At 33.6% G+C, this 21,723-nt stretch overlaps 1 long non-coding RNA gene across 2 annotated transcripts in view; it reads left to right on the top strand.

The window, feature by feature from the left end:
* Window positions 1-18,323, top strand: part of LOC127544119 (uncharacterized) — a 79,075-nt gene extending 60,752 nt beyond the window's left edge. Inside the window, exons 2-3 of one of the 2 annotated variants that reach the window (XR_007949377.1) lie at window positions 751-847; window positions 17,018-18,323. This is a non-coding gene — a long non-coding RNA (uncharacterized LOC127544119). Of the gene's footprint in view, window positions 1-750; window positions 848-17,014 lie in introns of both variants that reach the window. The other variant, XR_007949376.1, reaches the window with a different exon arrangement.
* Window positions 18,324-21,723: the final 3,400 nt, after the last annotated feature.

The following is a 21,723-nucleotide window of genomic DNA, read 5'->3' as shown; positions in this document are numbered from 1 at the left end:
GATAGCAAAGAATTAGAAAAGGAGTGAATGCCCTTAAGTTGGGGAATGGTTGAACAAGATGTAGTAATGAAGGTAATGAAATATTATTGTTTTATAAAAAAATGAACAAGCTAACTATAGAAAGGCCTGGAGACATTTACATGAACTGATGCTGAGTGAAACAAACAGAAATAGGAATACATTGTATACAATAACAGCAAAATTGTGCTATGATTAAGTAGGAAACGCTTGTTTCTTCTCAGTAGTTCAATGATCCAAAACAATCCCAATAGACTTTAGACAGAAAATACCACCCGCATCCAGAAAAAGAACTGAGACTGAATGTAAATCAACACATGCTATGTTCACTTCCTTTTTATGTTTTTTATATCTCCCATAGTTTTTCCCTTTTTCTCTGATTTTTCTCTCCCAACATGATTCACAAAACAAATGTGTATTAAAATAAATGCAATGGCTACAATAAAAAAAATCAAAAAAATTTTTTGACTCAATTTAAAAGAAAAAAGAAATTTGGCATTGACCAATATCTTAAACCATTTACCAATACCAAAGTCAAAAAGATAGAAGAGTATATCTGGAAAATACAATCATGATGTTCTTCTTCTGAAGACAATGTTATAAAATTTTTTGTTTTCTGTAGAAACCTAATTTCCCTCAAAGTGAAAATTCTTCACAATTTATCAGCAGAAAACTTTCAGGATTGCTTACATCAATGGTCTTCCTAATTTTATTGTTGTTTTCACTTATCAGTATGTCCCTGGAAGTATTCTGGAGAGAGTGACAAGACTTACACATGCATGGAAAAATCAATACTTAAAAGGCAGTATTTCATTGGGACATCATGAAGGTAAGATTATAATATGTAGATAGTGGGATTTGGGTTAAAATAGAAAAAAGAAATAAATGGTATTTGAGAGCTGGAGCTCTTTGAGAGCTGGTTAAATCATTTACCAATTCCAAGTCAAAATGGATATAAAGGGATTTGTTACAAAAAATTGAATATGGGATATTTTATCTATCAAATTTATGGATGGTTTAATAATTTACAAACAAAGAAAGCATAGAGAACTTTGTGAGTTATAAAATGGATAATTTTTATTACATTAAATTAAAAAATCCAAGTCCTTTTTTACTTTTGTGCAAGTAAAACAACTGTAGCCAAGGCCAGAAGAAAAGCAAAAAAATCTTTTGAGGAGGAATTTAATGCACAGTTTTTCAGATAAAGGTCTTGTATCAAATATATCAAGGGCTTTGTCAAATATATAAAAATATGAGTAATTCCTCAATTGCCAAATTTTTTTTACATTTTTTACAGGCAGTTTCCAATGAAGAAATCAAAACAATTTTTAATCATATGAAAAATGCTCTAAATCATTTTTGATTAGATAAATACAAATTAAAACAACCCTACAGTATCATTTTATACCTATCAAATTGGCAAAAATGATTGAAAGGGAAAGTGACAGATGTTGAAAAGATTGTGGAAAAATTGGGACCATAAATTGTTAGTAAATCTGTGATTTGAGATCCACTTTTTTTTAAAAATTAAAGCTTTTAATTTTCAAAATACATGCATAGATAATTTTCAACATTAATCCTTGCAAAACCTTGTGTTCCAAATTTTTTCCTCCCTTCCCAAGCTCCCTCCCCTACATGGCAATTAATCCAATATATGTAAAACATGCAATTCTAAACCTGCTGCACAAGAAAAATCAGATCAAAAATAGAAAAAAAAAAAGAGAAAGAAAACAATACAAGCAAGCAACAATAAAAAAGTAAAAACACTATGTAATGCTCCACACTCAGTCCCCACAATTTTTTCTTTGGGTTCATATGGTTCTCTTCATCACCATTGGAACTGGCCTGAACCCCTAGCAATTGAAGAGCCACATCCATCAAAGTTGATAGTCATATAATCTTACTGTTGCCATGTACAGTGTTCTCCTGGTTCTATTCACTTCATATAGTTTATATAAGTCTCTCCAGGCCTCTATGAAATCATTCTTATCATTTCTTATGAACATTAATATTCCATAATATTCATATACCATAACTTATTCAGCTATTGTCCAGTGATGGGCATCCACTCAGCTTCCAGTTTTTCCCATTACTAAAAGGACTGCTACAAACATTTTTGCACATGTGGGTTCTTTTCCCTTTATTATGATCTGTTCAGGATACAAGCCCAGTAATGACACTGCTGGATCAAAGGGATCCAGTTTGATAGCCCTTAGTTCCAAATAGCTCTCTAAAATGGTTGGATCAGTTCACAGTGTTCCAGTTTTCCCACATTTCCTCTAATATTCATCAGTATCTTTTTCTGTCATTTTAGCCAATCAGAGTGGCATGTAGTTGTTGCAGTCTAACTCCTGTAGCGAATTAAAAGTGTGAATTTACTGGGGCCAGGCAGAGAGAGTCTAGAATATGAATTCTTCAAAGTTTATTGATCAGAGAGACAAATATATATACCTGCTCATAGATTTGATATAAAGTACACTGTCTGAAGTTCCTATAGTTTTCTCTAACAAACAAGATTTACTGAGATGTAAATGATTAAGCACCAGATCTTGGTTAATTAGACAGAGATGCAAATAGGTGAGATACACTTCGTGTAAAGTTTATCATACCATTGTTTCAAGTATCTTTCTTCCAAATACCTTTAGTCTCTATTGTGGGTTGTTTTTCCCATCCTAAATGCAAAGGTTTGCCTTTAATCTAAAAATTAGTGTTTGCATTTTGCTTTGGTCGCTAGATTATTAATTCATTATACTGACAAGCAGTCTCTGCTATTGCAATAAGAAAAGGGAGTTCTAGTGAGCAAGTTACTGTTAGATTCAAGACCTGGAATGGATTAGTACTTGCTGGCTCTCTACATATAGTGGTACCTCAGAGTTGCCTTAATTTGCATTTCTCTAATCAATAATGATTTAAAGCATTTTTTCATACAACTATAAATGGCTTTAATGAGTTCTACCATTTTGGAAAATGGAATTATGTCCAAAGATTTATTAAATTGCCTATAGACTTTGTTCTAGTAATGCCACTATTAGATCTATTTCCCAAAGAGATTACAGAAAAAGGAAAGTAACTTATATGTTCTAAAATATTTATAGTGGCTCTCTTTGTGGTAGCAAAGACCTGGAAATTACAGGGATGACTATCAATTGAGGAATGGTTAAACAAATTGGGTATGTGTTCATGATGAAATATTACTCTGCTGTAGGAAATGAGCTCAATGATTTTAGAAAAACATGGAGAGATCTGCATAAAATGTGAAATGAGCAGAACCAAGAAAATGTTATATCCATAAATAGCAGTATTGTTTCAAGAATAACTTAAATGACCAAATCATTCTGACTATTATAATTACCCAAATTAATTGCAAAGATCCTATAAAGGAAGACATTATTTGTATCCAGAGAATAAATGCATACATTCATATGTAGTATATATGTATATGAAATATATATATATATATATATATATATGTCAAATAGTAACTATCTCTAGAGTAGAGAGGTGGGGAAAGGGAAAAATAAGAAAGTTATGTGATAACTTTGCTGTATATTTGAAAGGAATAGCAAGTTGTACATAATGGATCTCTAGTTTCATGTGCAATCCTCTTTTTTTTTTCATTCTACTTTGTTATGGAAATGCTTGTTTTATTTCTTAAGTTCAAAATAAAAAGAATAAAAATTTAATAAAAAGATAAAGGCATTGGACTAGGAGACCTCTATCTAAGGTCCCAGCTTTAAATCTATGATCCTTTGGTCTTATTCTGTCTGAGGGGGAAGTTTGATGTTTTCCAGATAGAAGTACTTTGTAGAAGAGGTTGCATATGATTTGGGCATTAAAAGATGAGTAGCAATTCAACAGCTAAACACAAGGAGAAATTCCAGACATAAAGACATAAAAAATATAGGCAACAGAGGCAAAATGTGGGGGGAAAATACTACTGGAGTAAGGGCCTGAAAAAAAAGTAGAGGGAGTGGAATAAAACACATGGAGGGATTGTATTTAATCAGGAGTAATCCCTACTCCTCTCTGACCAGAGAGGGAAGGGGAAAAGAATGGGTAAAAAAGGTTGCTATGAAGTTTTCGTGAATGAAGAGAAGAATTAGAGAGCTCCCACTATATGTGGGAAATAGGAGATTAGGTTATCTGTTTTGATAATGAGGGATAGAGACATGTGGTGACTTTAGAAGAGATGAGAGTTATGACAATTTCTATTGGGAATGAGATTGATAGTTGATAAGAATGGGATTGTTAAACAGCCAGGAGAGTCTATCTTAAATTTTATATCTCAATGAGAAAAGTATTTTACTTTCATGATTTTCTGTAATAGTGTCTAATAATTGTGGAACATTATGGGAGCTATCAGCTAGTAAAGGTTATCCAGAGATAAAGATTAACAGACAGGAAAGATAGAGGGTCAGGGAAGAAAAGGATGCTCATAGTGTCAAGTATAATGTTAATGTGGATGATGGTGATTTCAATGATGATGGTGATTTCAATCCTCAATATAGAGGCATATAAAATCAGAATGAGGGAGGTGGATCAAAGAATAGGTTTGGCTCAAGAGACCAAGGGGAATGATGAGAGAGAAGAGAAAGTTTAGTATGAGTAAGATTTTGGAAGAAGTAGAAGATTAATGGGTTTTAGTTAAGAGAGTGGAATTTCAGAAGTCAGGATTTTGGAGGCAGGTTAGTTATTACAAGGCAAAAGGGCCACTGTATTAAAGTAGGGGCGAAGAAGGAAATCACTAGAGTTGAAGAAGTTGAAAAATTCTGTGAATGGATTGTTAATGGGGTGCCAATATGAATATAAAAGTTCATAAAATAGGGATAGGATAGAATAGAAATCTTTGGAGGGATGTTCAAGTCATTTTTAAATATTCATGGTGTTAGGATGGGATGATATAGAATGAATGGACTTTAAAAGTGTTTTATTAAATGAACAAATGAATGGATAGCCTTATTAAGTACTCATTATGTGCCAGGAACTGTGTTAAATATTGGGAATATAAATATAAAAGTCCTTAATCTCAAATTATTTAAATTCTAATAAAGACAAAAATAGCAGGGAGGAGTGGCTAGGCAATGACATTTTAGTCTTGGGGTCATATATGATGCTTGGGAAGATGACAAGATATCCCTGGATAGACAGTTTGATGTAATGAGAAGCAATTTTGATGATGTAATAATGGACAAAATCTCTTCTCCCCAATCACAACAGTTCAACCATAGGGGATTCAAAATCTGTAAGGAGTAATTTCTTTAGCAAGTAGGGCAATGATTTTTGAAGGTAAAATGCAGGAAATATTACTGGATTTAGGGGTAGAGAAAGGGTTGAATAATTATATGGAAGCAGCAGAAGAATCAAGGAGTATATTAATTTCAGACCTGGAAAGTTGAGAGAATGGATTTGGAGAGAAGTAAAACCGATTAGAACAGGATTAAGTTTTCTGAAGGAAATACACTGAGTACGCAAATAGCCTTTAAAGCAGTGAAATCAAATAGCCAAGATAAGGGAACCAATATGATAGGAAAAACAGAAGCTGCATGGCACAATGGATAGTCATTAACAAGATCTGACTTCACTTATACTCACTAATTGTGTTTTTATGTAGAGGCAGCAAAGCAGTGTGGTAGACATTGTTGGGGCTGGAGGCAAGAAGACCTGAGGTCAACTCTTGTGTAACCCTGGATAGAATTTAGTCTCTCTGTGCTTCAGTTTCTTCATCTGTAAAGTGGGGATCATAAGTGCACCTAGCTTCCAGGATTGTTATGAGGATAAAAGGAAACAACTAATTATGTAATTATAAAGTGTTTAGCAGGGCACCTACATGGCTTAGTGGATAGAGCACTAGGCTTGGAATTAGGAAGACTTGTTCAAATCCAGCCTAAGACACTAACTGTGTGACCTTGGGAAAGTAACGTAAATCTTATTTGTCTCAGTTCCTCATTTGTAAAATGAGTTGGAGAAGGAAATGGCAAACACTCTGCTAACTGCCTAGAAAATCCCAAATGGAAGGTATGTGGCTCACAGAAGGCTCTCAATTAAAGATTGTTCCCTTCTCCCTCTGGGCATGTCAGTGTATTTCAGTTTGCTTTGGACAACTCCCTAAGAATTGATTTTGCTGTGCCTCAGTGAAAAGAGTTCATACTAATAGAACCACAAATAATAGATTGCTGTTATAGGAATTTGATCATTAAAGATGGAGGACAATCTTCCCAAAAAGTTTGAGATAGAAATTGCCATGATGTTGTTTTGAAATATATCTGCTTGTAATCTCATTCCCAGATGGTCTTTTGCCCACTTAAGTTGGTTGTAGGGTTCTCAAACTTCCTTTGGAGGAGAATGAAAAGGGGTGGGCAAGACAAATCCTGCACAAAATGGGGCAGATGTGTAAACCCAGCCTCTAAGTCACCAGACTTAGGAAGGAAAAAGTACCGACCAAATGGAGATTATTTATTGTAGTAAGATAATTCTTGGCTTGGTAAATCCTTCTAACCACATTTGAATTTAATATTATACTAATAAAATCCAGCAGCGATTATATAGCAACATCTGTACTACTCTTCTGTAGTGGGCAGGGATTTTTCATTTCAATGAACTAGCAACAACAAGGTTTCCTCCTACAATTTGTTGGTCTAAGAAGGAGTAGCAAGAAAACTTAATTATTTGGAAACAGAAGAATTGGATTCAAATCCTGTTTCTCTTACTACTTTTGAAGCTTTAGATAAATCATTTCTCTAGGTCTCAAGTTCTTCTTTCATAGAGTGAAGGGATTGGCCCCTTAAAACTTTTTTTTTGACCTTCTATCATCTGCTCCTTAAAAGTAAGAACAAGAAATAAGGAGTATTATGGGACCATAGAGATAGTGCTAGAGAGGCATCTGGTCCAATATCTTCCTTTTTCAGATGAGGGAAAAGAACCCAAGAGATCAAGCACCTTGCCTGCTACCTTGAGGACTGTAAGTGGCAGGGTCTTTATTTGACCCAAGCCTTCTGACTTCATTTCATTGTTCTCTTCTGTTACCTGTAATCAGATGGTATTCACTGGATCCTAAACTTATTTTTGATACAAAAATGTCAAAATGAAAAGTGGAAATTTGGGCAGTCACTTGAATTTTTTTATATTTGTGATACTCATATTTGTGGATATTTTGAAACATGATTGAAGAAGTTAGTGGCGGCTCCCAGCCTTACTTTGCTGAGGGAGCATCTTGGACTATGTGAGGGTTTTCCTTGTTGTTAGCTACAATACAAACTTGGAAATATATTTGGAAAAATCCAGATGTTTGGCACTGTGTAGACCAAACATCTGGATGATTGACTGTGTTTCTCATTTTCAGCTGGACATTTTGGCATCAAATTGACCTTAGCAAAAGGAGCAGAAAATCACATAAAAGAAGAGAGTTTCTTTTGTATAGCAACTATTTAAAAAAATGTTTGGATATATGTATTAGGTATCTATAATGACAAAAATCTATGATGTACATACAAAGAAAAGTTTTACTTCTTGCCTTCAACTAGGGGAAAAAAGGCAAGTATCATTCATTCATAATAGAACTTGACAAATACATATTGGGAGACAATATAGTAGAAAGAACATTATGGTATAAAGCAGTCATATATAATATAGGTAGTACTAAGTAACAATACTAGAACCAATAACAAAAAATAAAGTCTTGAAGTATTCCTAATCCATCAGCATTGAAGATGACTGTTGAAACATAATATTGGATTTGAATATGCAAGGGAATAAGGATGATAACTGAACCTCTAAAACTTTACTATAATTAAAGCTGAAAGGGAATGCAAGGCACAAAGAAAGAATGCTTTAGCAATACGCTGAAACACTTATAAGGATGCAAAGAAAAGTTATGTCTGCTCATGTCACTTTTATTCAAAAGATTGTAACACCTGCCTACTAATTACTGCCATAAAATCCAAATTGCTTAGCCTGGAATGGGAATATTATTTAGGCTAGTCTAGGATTTGGGGACAATAATTAGAATGGTTGGAGACAACTTAGCAGTTAACAAAAGGAAGTCTACTCTGTCATACCATGGAAAAGATAGATAACAGGGACGCTGCATTGATTTGTTAAGGGCAACATCCTTGCCTTTGTGTTGGTTCTGCTGGTAATCCAGTTAAATTTGAGGAAGAGTAAGTCTTTGGTTTTCATAATCTGACTCTTTTATTTAGGCCCCCAGGGAGCTACATCAATAGCCCGAGCCTTAAATGCCCAAACCAAATAAGTCTTGACAATTATTTCAATACTTATGAAGGGGAAAAAAAGGAAAAAATAACTATTTTAGCCTAAGTGGTAGATATTTTTCTATCATAAAGGCTCTTCAAGAAGCTTCCCTCAAACTCCTTTTTTGGGTTTTCCTCATCTTATTCTTCCCATATTATTTTCCAACTAGACTAGAACCATCCTCATCTCTGAAGATGTGTCATGCTTTCTCAGTTCTGTGTATTTGATCATAATATTCCTTAATGCCAAGAATACTATCCTTTAAGGACTAACTCAAATGCCTTCTGTTCCCCAGAGTTTTCTTTGAAATTAATCTTTCTATCATCCGATTACTGAACATTTTCTAATAGTGTATTGTACTTCTCATTTACTTTGGGTAATGGCTACATCTTTACATGTTTTTATGTTGACATTATTATGATTTATTTTTCTCCTTCAAGCTGGAGAGAAGACATTTCATGATGATTTGCTTAATAAATGAAGTAATAAATGAAGCAAGTAAGAGAAAAAAATTCTCGACTACGTTTTGTGTAATAGAATCAGATGTTTAAAAATAATTAGCTGTTATATTTATCCAAATAGCATTGTGTTTAGTGTCCTATTTAATATACTTAGTAAATGGTAAAAGTGCCTTTAAATCAAGGTAAATTGATCAGGAAATATTTTTAAAATGTTGCCCACTTTGTCTTTTTTGGTTAGTCTTAAAGCTGCTCTGTGTTCAGTCAATTAATCAACAAGTATTAGTTAAGTGACTACTGTGTTTGAAACACTTTTCTGGGGTGCTGAGAAGAAAAAGATTAAAAACAAAACAATCACTGTCTAAAGGAGTTTACGTTCTATAGAGGGAAAGAATATGTAAGTATGTATGATTATATAAAAGAACATTTCAGGGAAGAGGTACAAGCAGCTAGGAAAGGCTAATGTAAGAGGTGCTATTTAGAGGTGAGCTTTTCAGAAAACTAAGAGGTCCAAGAAATGGAGGGGAAGAGGAGTGATGTCCAGCCCTCAGGCCATGCAATGATAAGATATGGAGAAAGGATATCATGTGAGAATAGTGCCAGGAAGAATAGCAGGGATAGAAAGAAGTATTGAGGCAATATATCATAAGGCTGGAAAAGTAGGTTATAGCTAGGTTGTGAAAGCTTTACAAACATAAGGTTCTCTATTGTTGGTATTAAGAACAAAAAGCCCCTTAAAAGGAAGAAATTGATTCCAACTCATTTGCAGTGCCAATTACTGATTGTCTTCACTTAAAAGTTCTAATAATAAAAGACAGTTTTATGACTGAAAATGTTCATGTCCTGACCTGTATAGTGTAATATAGATAGAATTATTGTGGTCTATTAGTTTTTTCACATGCTCACATGAATAGGCATTTTATTTGTTATCCTGGTGTTCACATGTCAATTCCTCAAACCAGGATTGTCTCAGGCAATTACTGGCACTTTACAGGAGAAAGGGGGAGTCTCCCTGTCCCATTGTTTATATTGCAGTATTATCCTCAAGAATACAATAAAAATGAGGAATAACAAGGATTTCATCATGTTTTTTTCCTTCAGCTTTAACTTTGGTGGTCCATTTTGTTCATCTTTTCTTTAAGTGAATGTTTGTCTTTTACAGGAGAAAGAATGTAGTCTGCCCTCATACCCTCCCCGAAGTAAAAAAATAAACATGTGATACTCAGACATAAAATATGTTGGAAAATATCAGGAAGAAACTGACATTTTTCAATATATTTAGCTTAGATGATAGCTATGACCCGTGTGACCTATAGGATATGTTATGTCCAGACCATTCTTCTATTCAATATTAGTGACAGCGTAATGATTAACTGGAAAGCAATCTTTTGCAGAATTATCTAGCACAGATAAGAAAGACCTTTCACAAGCTTATTCCATAGTGTTTTGTTTTTTTTTTTTACTTTTCATCTATAGTATGAAATAAAAACAGTAGAAAAATAATTTTATATAGAAGGTTACAAGAAATAAGAGAGACAACTTTGCACATTTCTTTTTTCTTTCTTCTCCTCCCCACTCCCCCACCTTTGCTTGGATTTTAATACTTGCAATGAAAGGACCTAAAGGCATGTGCTGCTCTGAGATAAAATACATTTTGCATCACTGTCTTCCCTTTCACATTGTGGGTCTCTGTCTTCACCCCTGTCTGTGTTGGCTCTGAGGCATGTGTTATCTCCTACTAACATGCATCCTGCCGTGTTCTATTACTTAAATGAATGGAAACCTTGTTTGGCCAGCAGAGAAATAGAATGATTATCTCATATGTTTAAATGACTGTATGAATATGCTTTAATCATCATCATTACAAATGTGTTTATTTTACAGTTCTGTAGCTGGGTGAATTACTCTATGTGAATTCCCCACTATATTTATTAATGATGGAAATTCAGTAAGAGGCAGAGAAAAGGGAAATTCTTCATGTATTTGAATGGATAGCAGGTGGTGTTTTCACCCTTTTCGGTCTATGTTTTTATGGGATCATAGATTTAGATTTGAAAGGGACCTTAGAGGTCATCTGTTCCAGAATATTCACTTTACAGATGAAGAAACTGAGACACAGACAGATGAAATCACTTGTTTAGATCACACAGACCTGTGAGAGAGCCAGATTGACTGACTTGAAACTGTACATACTTTCTGTTATACTGCTTCCCCTTCAGATCAACCCTTTATTGTGAAGATTGCATTTTATCCCCTAGATCTGAGCTTCTTAAACTTTTTCTATTCCTTTTTCTTTTCTACCTCTTTTCTCCTGAGAAATTTTTGTTATCTCAAGTTTATAAATATATAAAATAAGCATATAAATCAAATATTTACTGATAATAAATCATAATTTCACAATCCCCACATTGTTATGAGACCTGAAATGGTGTCATGAACCACAGTTGAAGAAGGTGGACTCTAGAAGAGCTAAACTAATTTAGTCTCCTTCATTTTTGAGCCTTGAATCTTCTTTACAATCTTCTGTACACCACAGAATAATAACTGAGTTGCTACCAAAACCATAAAGATTCACTATTGCACAGGAGTACTGATCTTACTGCCTTTTTGGTGACATTGCATCATATATATACATACATATAGTATATTTAACTTCAAATCACTAGTTTTTAAAAATGATCATTTGCCTGTACTAAAAAAAATTAGAAGCAATATTTGTGTAAAAAGATAAGAGGAAATTAAGAATATAAGATTGTATTTTCTGAAACAGTTTGTGAAATTTATACTTAAAATTTGAGGAGAAAGAGGACAGCGAAGCATAAAACATTTAAACCTAAAGTTTAACTTCTTTTAGATACTTGGATTTCTTTTTTTTTTTTTTTGAAATTATGTGAAAATGAATATAGTGTTAATATACCCAAGGAAAATTCACTTTTGGATGGGGAAAAAGAGAAATGAGGGGATTTGGACTTGTTATTTCATTGGTAACAATAACTACAAATACAGAAACTCCCTTAATAAAAAAGTGAATGAATAATGTTTATTATATTTTTACTATGTTTGAGGCACTAATGATATAAATACAAAAGCAAAGATAGTCCTCATCCTCAAGGAACTTACATTCTAGTATGGGAGGTAGCTAGGGGTGGGGTATTTGGTTTGGAAAATTACAGAGATAGTGAGTAGAAACATAAAATAGCACGTCAATCTACTAGTAGTAATGGTAGAATTGATTTGATTATGGTCCCAGAATAAGAAATAGAGTGGAATCAAGGAGAAGGAACTGAGCATGGTAGCAAGATGACTGATAAGATCAATGCAAACAGATGATTATATTATCCCTAAGGATTTTAGATTTGCTTTGGGAATTAGGAGCTGTCCATTCAAGTGAGTTGTCCAGGTCATGAAGTCAATATAATTCAGAGACAGAACTTGAAACCAGGTTTTTCTAATTATGAAGTTGACTATTTATTTTGCCATACTGCCTTGTTCACAGTAAAAATTTTTTGATATTATTCTATTTTTTTTAGGTTAAAAATTTTGTGTTTTCTTTTCTTTTTTTCTTTTTTTTTAAATAACTTTTTATTGACAGAACCCATGCCAGGGTAATTTTTTACAGCGTTATCCCTTGCACTCACTTCTGTTCCAATTTTTCCTCTCCCTTCCTCCATCCCCTCCCTCAGATGGCAAGCAGTCCTTTACATGTTGAATAAGTTACAGTATATCCTAGATAAAATATATGTGTGCAGAACCGAACAGTTTTCTTGTTGCACAGGGAGAATTATATTCAGAAGGTATAAATAATCTGGGAAGAAAAACAAAAATGCAAGCAGTTTATATTCATTTCCCAGTGTTCTTTCTTTGAGTGTAGCTGCTTCAGTCCATCATTTATCAATTGAAACTGAGTTAGGTCTCTTTGTCAAAGAAATCCACTTCCATCAGAATACATCCTCAAACAGTATTGTTGTTGAGGTATATAATGATCTCCTGGTTCTGCTCATTTCACTTAGCATCAGTTCATGTAAGTCTCGCCAGTCCTCTCTGTATTCATCCTGCTGGTCATTCCTTACAGAACAATAATATTCCATAACGTTCATATACCACAATTTACTCAACCATTCTCCAATTGATGGGCATCCATTCATTTTCCAGCTTCTAGCCACTACAAACAGGGCTGCCACAAACATTTTGGCACATACACGTCCCTTTCCCTTCTTTAGTATCTCTTTGGGGTATAAGCCCAGTAGAAACACTGCTGGATCAAAGGGTATGTACAGTTTGATAACTTTTTGAGCATAGTTCCAAATTGCTCTCCAGAATGGCTGGATGTGTTCACAATTCCACCAACAATGTGTATCAGTGTCCCTGTGTTCCCACATCCCCTCCAACATTCCACATTATCTTTCCCTGTCACTCGAGCCAATCTGACAGGTGTGTAGTGGTATCTCAGAGTAGTCTTAATTTGCATTTCTCTGATTAATAATGATTTGGAGCATATTTTCATATGTCTATAAATAGTTTCAATTTCTTCATCTGAGAATTGTCTATTCATATCCTTTGACCATTTATCAATTGGAGAATGGCTTGATTTCTTATAAATTAGAGTCAATTCTCTATATATCTTGGAAATAAGGCTTTTATCAGAACCTTTGACTGTAAAAATGTTTTCCCAGTTTATTGTTTCCCTTCCAATATTGTCTGCATTTGTTTTGTTTGTACAAAAACTTTTCAATTTGATATAATCAAAATTTTCTATTTTGTGGTCAATAGTGATCTCTAGTTCTTATTTGGTCATAAATTCCTCCCTCTTCCACTGGTCTGAGAGGTAAACTATCCTATGCTCTTCCAATTTATTTATAATCTCATTTTTTATGCTTAGGTCATGAACCCATTTTGACCTTATCTTGGTGTTTGGTGTTAAGTGTGGGTTAATGCCTAGTTTCTGCCATACTAATTTCCCAGCAATTTTTGTCAAATAATGCGTTCTTATCCCAAAAACTGGGGTCTTTGGGTTTGTCAAACACTATATTATTAAAATTATTGGCTGTTTTGTCCTTTGAACCTAACCTATTTCATTGATCAACTAGTCTATTTCTTAGCCAATACCCGATGGTTTTAGTAACTACTGCTTTATAATATAATTTTAGATCTGGTACAGCTAGACCACCTTCATTTGATTTTTTTTTTAATTAATTCCCTTGAAATTCTTGACTTTTTGTTTTTCCATATGAACTTTGTTGTTATTTTTTCTAGGTCATCAAAGTAGTTTTTTGGGAGTCTGATTGGTATAGCACTAAATAAATAGATTAGTTTAGGTAGTATTGTCATCTTTATTATATTTGCTCGCCCAATCCAAGAGCATTTAATATTTTTCCAGTTGGTTAGATCAGACTTAATTTGTGTGGAAAATGTTTTGTAGTTTTGCTCATAAAGTTTCTGATTTTCCCTTGGCAGATAGATTCCTAAATATTTTATACAATCAGTAGTTACTTTAAATGGAATTCCTTTTTATAACTCTAACTGTTGGATTTTGTTAGTGATATATAAGAATGCTGATGACTTATGTGGGTTTATTTTGTATCCTGCAACTTTGCTGAAGGTGTAGATTGTTTCTAATAACTTCTTAGTAGAGTCTCTGGGGTTCTCTAAGTATACCATCATATCATCAGCAAAGAATGATAACTTGGTTTCCTCATTGCCTATTCTTATTCCATTAATCTCTTTCTCAACTCTTATTGCCAAAGCTAGCATTTCTAATACAATATTAAATAGTAACGGGAATAGTGGGCAACCTTGTTTCACTCCTGATCTTATTGGGAATGGTTGCAGTTTGTCTCCTTTACATATGATGCTTACTGCTGGTTTTAAATAGATGCTATTGATTATTTTAAGGAAAAGTCCATTTATTGCTATACTCTCAAGAGTTTTTAATAGGAATGGATGTTGGATTTTATCATATACTTTTTCTGCATCTATTGAGATGATCATATGGTTTTTGTTAATTTGATTATTAATATGGCCAATTATACTGATAGTTTTCCTAATATTAAACCAGCCCTGCATTCCTGGTATAAATCCTATTTGGTCATGGTGTATTATTCTGGGCATGATTTTCTGTAGTCTTTTTGCTAATATCTTATTTAAGATTATAGCATCAATATTCATTAGGGAGATTGGTCTATAATTTTCTTTCTCTGTTTTCAACCTACCTGGTTTAGGTATCAGTACCATGTCTGTGTCGTAAAAGGAGTTTGGTAGGACTCCTTCAATCCCTATTTTTTCAAATAGTTTATAAAGCATTGGGGCTAATTGTTCTTTGAATGTTTGGTAGAATTCACATGTAAATCCATTTGGTCCCAGGGATTTTTTTTTTTTTTTAGGGAGTTGATTTATAGCTTGTTCTATTTCTTTTTCTGAAATGGGACTATTTAAGCAATTTACTTCCTCCTCTGATAATCTGGAAAGCCTATATTTTTGGAGGTAGTCATCCATTTCACTTAGTTATCAAATTTATTGGCATAAAGTTGGGCAAAGTAACCCCTTATTATTTCTTTAATTTCCTCTTCATCAGTGGAAAGTTCTCCCTTTTCATTTTTAAGATTACTAATTTGATTTCTCTCTCTCCTTTTTCTAATCAGATTTACCAAAAATTTATCAATTTTATTGGTTTTTTCATAAAACCAAGTCTTAGTTTTATTTATTAATTCAATAGTTTTTTTTTTACTTTCTATATTATTAATTTCTCCTTTTAATTTTAGAATTTCAAGTTTAGTAATTGATTGGGGGTTTTTAATTTGGTCTTTTTCTAGCTTTTTAAGTTGCAGGCCCAATTCATTGATCTTCTCTTTCTCTATTTTATTCAAGTAAGCCTCTAAAAATATAAAATTTCCCCTTATTACTGCTTTGGCTGCATCCCATAAATTTTAGTATGATGTCTCACCATTGTCATTATCTTGAGTGAAATTATTAATTGTGTCTATAATTTGCTGTTTCACCCAATCATTCTTTAAGATGAGATTATTTAGTTTCCAATTACTTTTTGGTTTATTTACACCTAACTTTTTGTTGAACGCAGTTTTTATTGCATTGTGATCTGAAAAGAAAGCATTTACTATTTCTGCCTTCCTGCATTTAATTTTGAGGTCTTTATGTCCTCATGTTTTTGTGTAGGTTCCATGAACTGCTGAGAAGAAAGTATACTCCTTTCTGTCACCATTCAGTTTTCTCCAGAGATCTATCATACCTAACTTTTCTAATATTCTATTTACCTCTTTAATTTCTTTCTTATTTGTTTTATGATTTGATTTATCTAAATCTGAGAGTACAAGATTGAGATCTCCCACTATTATAGTTTTGCTGTCTATTTCTTCTTGCAACTCTCTTAACTTCTCTTTTAGGAAGTTAGATGCTATACTACTTGGGGCATATATGTTTAATACTGATATTGCTTCATTGTCTATAGTACTCTTTAGCAAGATATAGTTTCCTTCCTTATCTCTTTTAATTAGATCAAACTTTGCTTTTGCTTGATCTGAGAAAGGATGGCTACCCCTGCTTTTTTGACTTCACCTGAAGCATAATAGATTCTGCTCCAGCCTTTTACCTTTACTCTGTATGTATCTCCCTGTTTTAAATGTGTTTCCTGTAAACAACAGATTGTAGTGTTCTGAGTTTTGATCCAGTCTGCTATCCGTCTCCTCTTTATGGCAGAGTTCATCCCATTCCCATTTACAGTTAAAATGACTAATTCTGTATTTCCTACCATCCTTATCTCCCCAGATTATACTTTTCTTTTTCTTGCCCTCCTTTCCTTCTTCCCTAGTATTAAACTTATTGTTCCCACTTATGTCACGCAGCTCTCTCTCTTTAGTATCCCTCCTCCTTCCTTTGAATCCCTTCCCCTTTCTTGTACTCTTCCCTTATTACTCTTTTTCCTTCTCCCTTTTCCTCTCCCACTTTTTAATGAAGTGAGAGAAGATTCTCTGTAAAACAAATATGTCAATTATTTCCTCTTTGAGCCAACTCTGATGAGAGTAGGATTCACACAATGTTCCTCCCCCTCTCTAAGTTCTCTCATATATGAAAGGTTTCCTTTGCTTCATCGTCGCATGTGGTTTCCCTCTTTTTATCTCCCCTCTTCCCTTTTTCTGACATTATCCCTTTTCCATTTCTACTTCCCTTTTTTTATATTATATCGGTAAAATCAAATTATATATATGGTTTTTATGTATATCCACAACAGAAATACAGTTCTCAAGAGTTCCTTTTACCTTTTTCTTCTTCAAATTCAGCAGAATTACATGAAGAGTGGAGCTGGATTGAAAGTTGAAGAAAGCAGAGGCAGAAGCAAAGGACAAAACTGCAAGAGCTCTTGGAACCAAGCAGAGAGATAGGCCTCAACTAACCAGGATATTTTGGAAGGAGAAATAAACATTTGTATTTTTACCAGCTGGATGCATTCGGGATAATTATTGATCTGAACTGATACTAAGGCTGCCTCCAGGAAAACCTCCCCCGAGAAACCTACCCTCTCCCCCAGAGAGAACTATTCTACTTTTTTAGAAGAAAAAGAACACATTTTGGCCTGTTGTTGGAGATCAAATTTTTTTGTTTAAGTCTGTTTTTTTTTCTTAGAAACAGATGGAATTCCTCTATTTCATTAAATGTCCATCTTCTTCCATGGAAAAAAATACTCAGCTTAGCTGGGTAGTTTATTCTTGGCTACATTCCAAGATCTTTTGCCTTTCAGAAAATCTGATTCCAGGCCCTTCGATCCTTTAATGTTGAGGCAGCCAGATCTTGCATGACCCTTATTGTGGTATCTCGGTATTTGAACTATTTTTTCCTGGCTGCTTGTAAATTTTTTTCTTTAGTCTGAAATTTCTGAAGTTTGGCCACAATATTCCTCGGAGTCTTTATTTTAGGGTCTTTTTCAGAAGGTGTTTGATGAATTCTTTCAATGCTTATTTTCCCTTCCGGTTCTATTACTTCTGGGCAGTTCTCTTTGATGATTTCCTGTAGTATCTTTTTTTAATCATAATTTTCAGGTAGTCCAATGATCCTCAGGTTATCTCTCCTAGATCTATTTTCCAGCTCTGTTGTTTTTCCAAATAAATATTTGACATTTTTTCCAATCTTTCATTTTTTTGGTTTTGCTTGACTGATTCTTGATGTCTCAATGAATCAGTGATTTCTCTTTGTTCAGTTCTGATTTTTAGTGTGTTATTTTCTTCATTAGCTTTTTTTACTTCTTTTTGTATATGTCCAATTGAGTTGTTTTGCTCTATAGAATTTTTTTCCATTTCACTAATTTTTTTTTTTTTTTAGTGAGTTATTTTCTTTTTCCAATTCACAAATTCTGTTTCCCTGCACTTCTTGGGAATTTTTTATCTTTTCCAATTCACATTTTAGGAAGTTGTTGCTCTCTTGCATAGCTTCTCTTTCCTTTCCCCTTGATATTATTCTAAATGAATAGGAGTATGGTGAAGAGACTATATGGAAGTAGATAGAGAGCTTACAATAAGAAAACTCTATGCTAAAGTTTTTCACCTAACCCATACTGCCTGATTGATTCTAGGCAAGATTCAACATCTTATTATCCTAAGCAATTTCTAAGACTATAAGTTATAGACAAATTCGTGATCAGTATCAGTGGAGAGAAAATATCCATTTCAGGATTTCTCCTGCTGATGAAATCACAAGTGTTCTTTTCCTCCTGTTTTCTCTCATTCTATATAAAAAAAGGTAGGGAGAATTACAATATGTTTATTAGTCAGAAATAAAGATTCTGTGTCCATCCAGTGTATGGTCTACATTTTGAATAGAACTTTTTATCAGTTGAACTTATTTCCTTATGAACAGATATTTATGATTTCCTGGTTTCTAATAGGAAAGGATCTCAGAAATCTTAATAAAAAGAAGCTTTGGTGACATCAGACAGTTCTCACAAAACAAACTTTAAATGACTTATGTGAAACAGTATCATGAACATATGGAGTAGATTTCCCATTTGAATCCACTCTGGACTAAAAATTAAGATTAAAATTGTTGGCTTTTACCAACTCTGAAAAGCTTGAAAAATAGTTCAACACATTTGACCCGTCACAAGACTAACTGAGTCTGCCAATACCAAATGGTCTCAGTGCCAGGAAATGTTAGAGAAGGAAATGGATATGTTCCTATGCCTTCAAAACCTATTTGGTTTAAGGTTCAAGGCTAAATCTATAGCTGACATGTTGACAGATAGATCAGAAATGTTCCTCTTTAATATTATGCCCAGTTTTCTCTCTCTCCTGATTTGTTACCACCTCTGGTGGCACTTGGAGATGAAAACTCTAAGTCAACAGAACAATTTTCTTTAGCATCACTCTTTAGCTTAATTCTGAATTTGGATCAGGTTCAGTGGTTGCTGAGAGACTGTTGTTTGACTTTTGGATTCCATTCACATGACTTGATTTTTTCATTACTCATAGATGATCATTAATAATAGATACTCTCAAGAATGTTATGTGAAAACTAACATTTAAGTGGCTGAATTTCTAAGGCAAAACCTCTGACGTTGGAACAGACTTTTTTTTTTTTTTTTAATCCTGAGGATATGGTCCCTTTTTAAAATTCATCCCCCATGTCTCTTTTTAGTCTGTTAGTTTAGTCACCTCTTGGTAAATGTAGATATATTTAATAATCATAAAATATTAACTTTGGATAGAACCATTGTCAAATTTCTTAATTTTATACACGATAAGACTGACATTTCTAGTGTGAAAAAAAGGAAAATAGCTGCACATAATAATTTTTTTTGAGAAAGATAGTAAAAGATAATAGGGAGCCTCCTTGTTTTCCCTCCCATGTTACATTCCATCTTCTATCTGTTTGACTTTGCATTGGTAGTCAGTTCGCTATTTCTGGTAATGATCATAAGCTTCAGTGAGTGCAACAGATTACATGGCCTAGTTGCAAAGAGCAAAGAACCTGAAAACACATCTCTGCACTTAAAGAATGCTCTTCTTGAACTGGACACCATACTGAAAAAGAACAGTCAGAGATCACGCCATTTAACCAACATTTTTCATTATCACATTATTTCCAAATGTGATCAGCATGACATCTTTATCTTTATATAAGCATTTGAAAAAAAATATTTGAAGTACCCTGACCTCGGGTAGAACTGGCATTCCACTATACACTATCTTCAAGATTGGCATTGATTGATAAATCTCCACTTTTTGCTTTCAACAAATTTAATACTTAACTGGACTTCTTTCCAACTTACTTATCATCATCTCATATAGTTGGATGCCATGAAGAACTCTGTCAGATGCTTTAGTGGAATCCACTTAAATCATAACTATAATTTTATTGTCTTCATAATTGTCTTCATTTCTTAGCTTAATAACCATGTCATAAAAGGATATGAAGTTAGTTTAGCATGACTTGTCCAAAATGAACCTATACTAGTTCTTAGTAATCTCCTCTTTGTAAATGCAAGAACACCATTTTAACAATTCATTCTAGAATTTTTCTGGAATCAAATACAATATTATAAGCCTTTAGTTTAAAATGTTATCCATTTCTTCAATCCTGAAACATTTTCTCTTTTTTTTCTTAGTGATTCCTTAAGGATTACTGACTAGTTTTCTTGGTTATAAATGAAGCCTGTAATTCCAGATAATGGATTGAAAAAATTTTAAGGGACAAGTAAAGATCATTAATCAAGAATGCAGGTAGTGGACCTTAGGATGGGGCCCAGAACACAGTAGTAGCACTTAATACATTCTTGTTGACGAACTGGTTGTTGCAAGTATAAGCTGAATCTGAATTAGATGCTCCTTTTTTTTAGATAGAGAAACATCCCCATTGGATGTTCAGACTGTGGGAGAACCCTTCCCCAATCAGAATGCTATCCTACCTTTCTGGCATTCTTGTCATCTGTTTTCATGCATGCATCACTGATTTTGTCACCCGACTACACAGATTTCTATCATTATATTGCTTCTTTTTCATTGCTCTTATTCTCATGTGAGTTCTTTCTACTCTATTTCCCTTACTTAGCTTTATGATGCAAAATTAAAATGAGGGGTGAATGTGCCATCATCTTTATGGATTTCTGAACTCGTTTTCTTGATTTTCACATCTATCAAAATTGTGACCCTCTGCTATTTGAGACCCCATCTACCCATCTACCAACTTTTCTTTTTTATAACTCTTTTCCCTTTTTTACTGCCTTTCAAACCACCTGGGTAGGAAGGAAAGAAATAAGCATTTATCAAATACCTTATATGTTCCAAGTACTGCTGAGGTAAGTGCTTTTACAAATATTATTTTATTTTATCCTCCTAGCAACTCTGGGAGGCGATGTTATTATTGCACTCCTTTTAGAATTGTTGGAAGCTGAGGCAAACAAAAGTTACATGACTTGTTCAGGATCACACAGGCACTGTATTTTATCACTATATCATGAAATCTGTTTTAGAGAGCCTATTTTCATAGCTAGTTTCCTCACATTGTCACACTATCTCTTTTACTGAATCAGACTCCATATTAGTTATTGTTATTAGCACTTATTATTAGCACTGTGTAGTCCCATAAGTTTTGTTTGATTGATCTGCCCTTGCTTCCTTATGTAGTTTCTTGAGTGCTAGGTATCTTGGAAATATTATACCACCATCAACACAGACTTCATAAACTGTGCTAGATTAGGTCTCCTGAATTTGTTAGTCACTCAGTTGTATTCAACTCACACAGAAACATAATTAATGCCTTTTTTTGTGCCTCACTTTTTTGGGAAGTATTAGCTTTCTAAGAGAGAGTTTCTTAAAATTGGACAATTCAAATCTTTGTATAGTTGATCTCATTGGAGGGGAGAGAAGCACAGACTTCAATATTTAAATTTTGTGTTTGTAAATGTCTTGAATTACTTAAAAAAGAGTATTGCATATATAGAAATTTCAAATATATAAAAGTAGCAGTTGCTTAAATGGGAATTCAAATGTTTATATTT

Source organism: Antechinus flavipes, chromosome 1 (assembly GCF_016432865.1).
Source record: "Antechinus flavipes isolate AdamAnt ecotype Samford, QLD, Australia chromosome 1, AdamAnt_v2, whole genome shotgun sequence".
In the NCBI taxonomy this organism is placed as follows: Eukaryota; Metazoa; Chordata; class Mammalia; order Dasyuromorphia; family Dasyuridae; genus Antechinus; species Antechinus flavipes.
The sequence above is the reverse complement of the archived record's forward strand: the minus strand, read 5'-3'. Positions and strand labels throughout refer to the sequence as shown.